This window comes from Bactrocera dorsalis, chromosome 2 (assembly GCF_023373825.1).
Source record: "Bactrocera dorsalis isolate Fly_Bdor chromosome 2, ASM2337382v1, whole genome shotgun sequence".
NCBI classification, from domain to species: Eukaryota; Metazoa; Arthropoda; class Insecta; order Diptera; family Tephritidae; genus Bactrocera; species Bactrocera dorsalis.
In genome coordinates, this window is record NC_064304.1 from 7,949,154 (window position 1) to 7,956,165 (window position 7,012).

Below are 7,012 nucleotides of genomic sequence, written 5' to 3' on the forward strand. Positions count from 1 at the left end.
TTGGTGACTTCATTTTTAGCCGTTGTCGCGCAACAACCGTCCTCCGCCTTTAGTAAGATATTCCAGTTTTTTCCCACTTTGCCTTATATTTTCTTCCCTCAGCAGCTCCAGCTGAATTCGTTCACTCGTCTGCGATCCATTTGTAGTGTGACGCAGAATGAATAGCATAAATTCTCTTTACGCTTTAAACTTCCGATAACTACAAGTCAGCTTTTCCCGCTCTGGTTTTGACTTGAAAGTTTTTTCCCCTCACATTATTACGGCTATCATTACTAGTTCTGTTTGGTTTCCCACTTCGCCCCTCCTACCGCCAACACTCCGCTGTTTTTATTGCCATTGTTATTATTGTTGATGACGTTGTTGTTGGTGTAGGTGATGTTTTTGTTGTTGGCGAAACATCAACACGTTTTATTGACCATAATTTTATATTGGCTTCATTTCTGTGCTTTGGAAATAAATAAGAAAAATTGTAAAAATAAAATAATTGCGCTCAAATAAGGGATTAAGGCCATAATAAAGAATTGTTTATGCTGTTTACTGTGTGCTCTGGATGACAGCGTTTGATGTGTTGCGCTGCAGTAAGTTCGTAATGGATTCGCTGCTTTTATGCTTCTTTGTTTTCAATGGCCTTAAAGGGATAGCTTTCTGTAGCTGTTGGTGGGGCTATAGAAGGGGATCGTGTCTGCTTGGACTTGGTGTGTATTTTCAGTATTTTTCCATGAAAAAGAAAATATTTCTGTAAAAGTCATGAAAAAGGAAATACTGCTTCAAAAATATATTTTAACAACATTTTGTATACTTTTAATCTGATCATAGTTTGTCCTCCAACTCCCAACATTCATATATTACCCCATATCTTATGGTACACTTTGTGGAACCCAAATTTCTCCTCCATTTTTAGTAAAGACACACATCGCCTTCATACCTTCGCTGTCAGGTATCGTATAGCCAGCTAATTTCAGCGCTGCATAAATTTAAAATAACGGTAACATGTCAGCCTTCACTTGCTTTGCTTGCAACAAACAAAATTTAATAAACGAAATATTGCAATCGATAAATTCGCTAAAGAGTACACAAGCCAAAGCCAAACAAACGCCAGCGAGTTTATCATCTGCTTTGCTTACAACCACACACACACATACATGCGCATGTTTGCTTACATAAATATGTGTGCTTACGCGGGAAAACCACTTATGCATACACAGCAGATTATGTGAGCGAGCCCTGCAAAGGAAGTGGCGTGGCATGAAAGTGCACACTTTCACAGACACCCGTACATAGACATGTGCCTGTGAATATATGGCGTAACAAGACATTTTCGCTGAAATTTACCAGTGGGAAATTTAAAAAACTGTGTCTCGGTTGATCCGGACTGACAAGAAAATACATTTTCAGGTATTTTAAACAAATAAAAAAGATCGCTTTTGATTCGCCGAAGCAGTTTTTTCAATTTCGAAAGCAGAAAGAAGTCGCTTAGAAATGATTCATATTTCGTGTTTGGCTAAAGAGTCAGTTCCATTAGGGTAATCGCGGTGAAGAATCCATAAATTTTTTGGCCATAAATCACGTCGTTTACGACTCACTGCTTCACGTAGACGCCTCAAAACGGTTAAATAGTATTCCTTATTGACCGCTTGAGTCTATGGAATGTATGCATTGTGAACCACAGCACAAAAATCAAAGAAGTAATGCACATCACGTTGATTTTTGATCGATCTTGACGTGATTTTTTTGGATTCGGCACATGAGTTTGATGAATATAAGGTCATTACAATTACCAAAACACTAACCAATACATTAACCGAAACATTAACCGAAACTTTAACCAAATATTAACCAAATATCAACCTATACGTTAACCAAAATATTCAACAAAACTTTAACCAAAAATTTAACCAAAACTTTAACCAATACTTTATCCAAAACATTAACCAAAACGTTAATCAAAACTTTAACCAAACATTAACCAAAAAATTAACCAAAAATTAACCAAAACGTTAACCAAAACATTAACCAAAACGTTAATAAAACATTAACCAAAAAATTAACCAAAATATTAACAAAAACATTAAGGAAACATTAACCAAAATGAGTGGTATCGATCCAAACAAGATGTTGAGAGCATCTATTATATCTTTTATGCCTACACGACGATTTTCAAGCACTGACTCTTGACTTTTTTCGATGTTATAGTCATTAACAGAGGCGGATAGCGATATGAGCCAAGTTTTCGACGACTTCACGAGCTTCCCTGAATGTTTTTTAATACTCAGAAACTTGTGTTCGTAATAACGTAAACTCTCCACAACACTTCTGATGCGTCTTTTCCATGATTTTATTTTTGTTTTTTTTTTTTATATTGCATTAGAAATACAAACATAAAGTTTAACAACAAATGAAGCTTAATTTTGTAAAACCAAAAATTTTATATTATTCCTGCTGGGTTATAGCCATATATTATATAAGCACATAACGTTGCATGCGTCTGCATATTCTTGTGCGTCTAAAATGTCTGCTGGTATGCGTGAAATGCAAGCGAGCTATGTTTGTGGCACATTGTCTGCGCACGCCGCGCCGAACATTCGCTGCCGACTTAACTGACGCGTCGTCGCGTTGTAGTTGTAATCAGCGTTATCGTCGTCATCGCCAGCCACGCAGGGATAAATGGAGTGTTACAATGTTGTTTCAGCTAACAAAAATTGTTGTTGTTGCTGTTGTGATTGCATTGTTTTTGTTGTCGCCGCTTTTACATTGTTTTTGTTGCTGTTGTTATTGCGTCTATTGCAATTGCAATAATATGCGGCATTTTGTGAATGCAATAAAGTGAGCACCTTACATATGTGGCAACGCTGGCAATGGCTAAAGCGCCACACACACACTTCCATGTAATTGTGATTGCATATGTACATATATGTGTGTGTGCATTTGTGTTTGCATTTAAAATTGATTTTGCAGCGCCACGCATTGCGGCAACTTCCGCATTGCCACAATCAGCTGCGACTCAGCCACACATTTTATGCGGACTTGCACTAGCATATACGAGTACCAACCGCCATGCAGATCTGCAGCTAGAAATGCGTATATGTGTGTACGTGCGAGTTTAGTGTGTGCAACATTGGTACAAGTAACTCCTTTGTACGCATACATTCGGTTGCAAGGTTGCCTTTGTGTCATTTATTGCTTTACCTGAAGCAAAGCGGCGAGCACGCTAAATTAAATTTGCACTCTCAATAAGTTGCTAAAGGAGGGAAAGGCGTTAAACTGCGCCGCAAATGTACTGGCAAGCCGTTGACTGTGGTGCAGATGAATGGTGTAGGCGGTGTTCCACCAACAGCAAGCGTAGACTTATAAAGCCCCATTTGGCCGCATGAATAGAGGAAATCCGCGAAAATTGATTGAATTGAAAATGTTGCGCGACATGCAAACTCAAACACACAAGCGCAGACATATTTTGCCGCCGCCGCCACAAGGCTTACAGCCGCGTACTTTTAATTTGCGACCAGATTTAACTGCAATTCGTTGCTGCTGAGCGTAGAGTGAATTCAAACGCTTGCAAAATGTGTATATATCTAAGCAGCATGATTACAAGTTACTAATTACAAACTACAAATTAAAAATTACAAATTACTAATTACTAATTATAAAATTATAAAATTACAAATTACTAATTACTAATTACAAATTACAAATTTCTAATTACAAATTATTAATTACAAATTATAAATTACCAATTACCAATTATAAATAAAATTACAAATTACAAATTACAAATAAAATTACAAATTACAAATTATAAATTACTAATTACTAATTACTAATTACAAATTAAATTACAAATTACTAATTATAAAATTACAAATTACTAATTACAAATTATTAATTACAAATTACTAATCACAAATTACAAATTACAAATTACAAATTACAAATTACAAATTACAAATTACAAATTAAAAATTACTAAATACTAATTACAAATTACAAATTACAAATTACAAATTACAAATTACAAATTACAAATTACAAATTACAAATTACAAATTACAAATTACAAATTACAAATTACAAATTACAAATTACAAATTACAAATTACAAATTACAAATTACAAATTACAAATTACAAATTACAAATTACAAATTACAAATTACAAATTACAAATTACAAATTACAAACTACAAATTACAAACTACAAATTACAAATTACAAATTACAAACTACAAACTACAAATTACAAATTACAAATTACAAATTACAAATTACAAATTACAAATTACAAATTACAAATTACAAATTACAAATTACAAATTACAAATTACAAATTACTAATTACTAATTACAAATTATTAATTACAAATTACTAATCACAAATTACTAATTATAAAATAATTAATTATAAAATTACTAATTACAAATTAAAAATTACTAATTACTAATTACAAATTACAAATAACTAATTACAAATTACTAATTACAAACTACAAATTACAAATTACTAATTATAAAATTACAAACTACAAATTTAAAATTAGAAATTACAAATTAACAAAAACAATTACAAATTACAACAATATGCCACCAAAAACGCAATGTACTGAAATTTGTTAAGATTCTTTAAGCAAATAACGGTTAAGGTCTCGAAGACGCTGACGACTACGGCATTTCATTACACGAAGTATTGTCATCCAAAACTCAGTGACAGCTTTCATAATAGCTCCTTCTACACACATACTCACCCGAATATCCTCCTTAGTGTGGCACATTCAAATCATACCCTTGCAACGCGTAGTAGGTGCAGGCATAATGCAAGTAATAGAAATTTAAATGGAAGAAGAAAACGAAGGAAAGTTGCAAATACTTGCTGCGTCACCGAAGGAATGTTTAGCAAAGTGATGAAAAATAAGAAAATTTCCAAAGAAAATTATGTTGCAAGCACTTGTAGTACTTAGTGGGGAAGCAACCGGAAGTGTTGCCAAGTTATGCCAGTGACGCTGAAGGAACTCGTCACCAGTCGACAAGTCGCTGCACAAGAAATCAGTAAACTAAAAACCAGATTATGAGACTGCAACATCCGCAACGGCACCCAGTGGAAAGGGCGTTGTGTTGGCGGATGTGACAAGATCCAAGAAATTTCAATAATCCAAACGGCGGGTGCGATGCGCAAAGATATCTTTGCTAGCAAGCTGTGCTGCGACAGGTTGAGTTGCATAAATGCCATTTGTGTTTGTGTATGCAGGCTTATCCATTATATTAGTGACAGCTGCAACTAACATGTGTACTCGCACATGAACAAACATGAAATGAATTTACAAGCATTAAATGAACTCGCAGCTTGTTGATGATGGCTGCAGGCCCTACTTTGAAGTGTAGCGCTTATTAGGCAGCGAGATAAGCCGGCACGCAGTTGTGTGTTGCAGTCGAAGTCAAGTGCGAGCAAGCCGAATGGTTGATTTAATGAAGTGTGGAAGTATTGGAGAAAAGGCATTATACATAAATTAATTTTGAAAAAAATCGCATTAAAAACCACATGCAATTTAATCGCTGACTTTTATGCAATTCCACTTGCATTCCGCGCTTACGCCATGTGGCAAGTTGATAAATAAGGCGCGTGTTGAATTACTGTGTGTTTCTTGTATTCATTTTTTTTACTCCGATTTTATTTGTATTTAGCATCTTGTAAGAATGTGTATTTGACTTTTGTGGTTTTCTCTGCATTTCAGAAATTTATCATTTTAATTTTTTTAAAGCTTTGTTTTTGCATTTAGTTAATGAAATAATATGTCAATGACCATTTGCTGATAACACGCTTAGTTGCTTGACTGCCTGAGCCAATTATAGTTATGACTAAATGGGATTTCATTACATTTATTCGCATGCTTGCGCTTTTTAATCAAAAATTAAATGAAATGCTTCAATGAATTTCAGTTTGAGTATTATACTTGTATATTATATTTACTCATATCTCGCTATGAAAAAAATTAAATGCTGAGAAGTATGTAGCATTTATTTAAATATCTCATTCCTGCATCGTCCCGAACCCTATTTTAATTTTAAAACATTTCCCTCCGTAATTTTCTCAAACAAAAATTACCAAACAGCACCTTTTTCTTGACGGTCAAACTAGATGAGCCCCGTAAAGTTTAATTGATACAAAATATATAGTCTTTGTTGTTCCTTAAACTAAGTTGTTTGATATCTTCTACTATACAGTGACAGAGAGAGAATTACTACTCACAATTCCCAACAAAACAAGCTATCCAACATTTAGACATTCTTAGCAAAGCTTTTCTCATTATGTTGTTCATGACGTCATCAACCAAGGTAATTTACCGTCAAACGCATTTCAAAGAAAATAACTGGATGAGATTGTCACAAGCCTAAATATCTTCTCAGTATATTTTCAAAAAAAAAAATTTAAAGCAATGCACTCCATATTCATAATTCCAAATCCAAATTCATAATTATCTATAAAATTGGTGAATTTTTATCAAATTTGTTTGAAAAATTGAACTGAAGAAATATTTTCAAATTTATGTAAGCTCCATCAGCCGAAAACGATGTGCTTGTTTAAGGGGTTGGATCCACATGCAAAGCCGAAAAACGACTTCTGTGTATTTTTTTTTTTTTTGTTTGTTTTTGTTTTTGAGGAGGTATTCTGTTAAATAGATGAATAAAAAAATTTAATACTGGATTGATGCTAAGCCGTAAGGGAAAAGAAGATCCCAAACAACTCGCCATCAACATACCATCCACTACGCATTCTTGACACAGCGAGAAAGCTCTACGAAAGGCTACTTAAACTTAGACTTGAAGCGGCTAGCAACGGAATTGGAGGACTTTCTCTTAGACAATATAACTATAGATCCCGCAGATCAACTCCAAGAGCTATAAAATGCGTTATTGAAAGTAGAAGAAGCCGAACAGAGTAGATGGCATAAATACAAAAGAATAATGTTGCTGGCGACTTTAAACATCATAAGTGCCTTCAACAGCGTTAGATGGGTGGATATAAA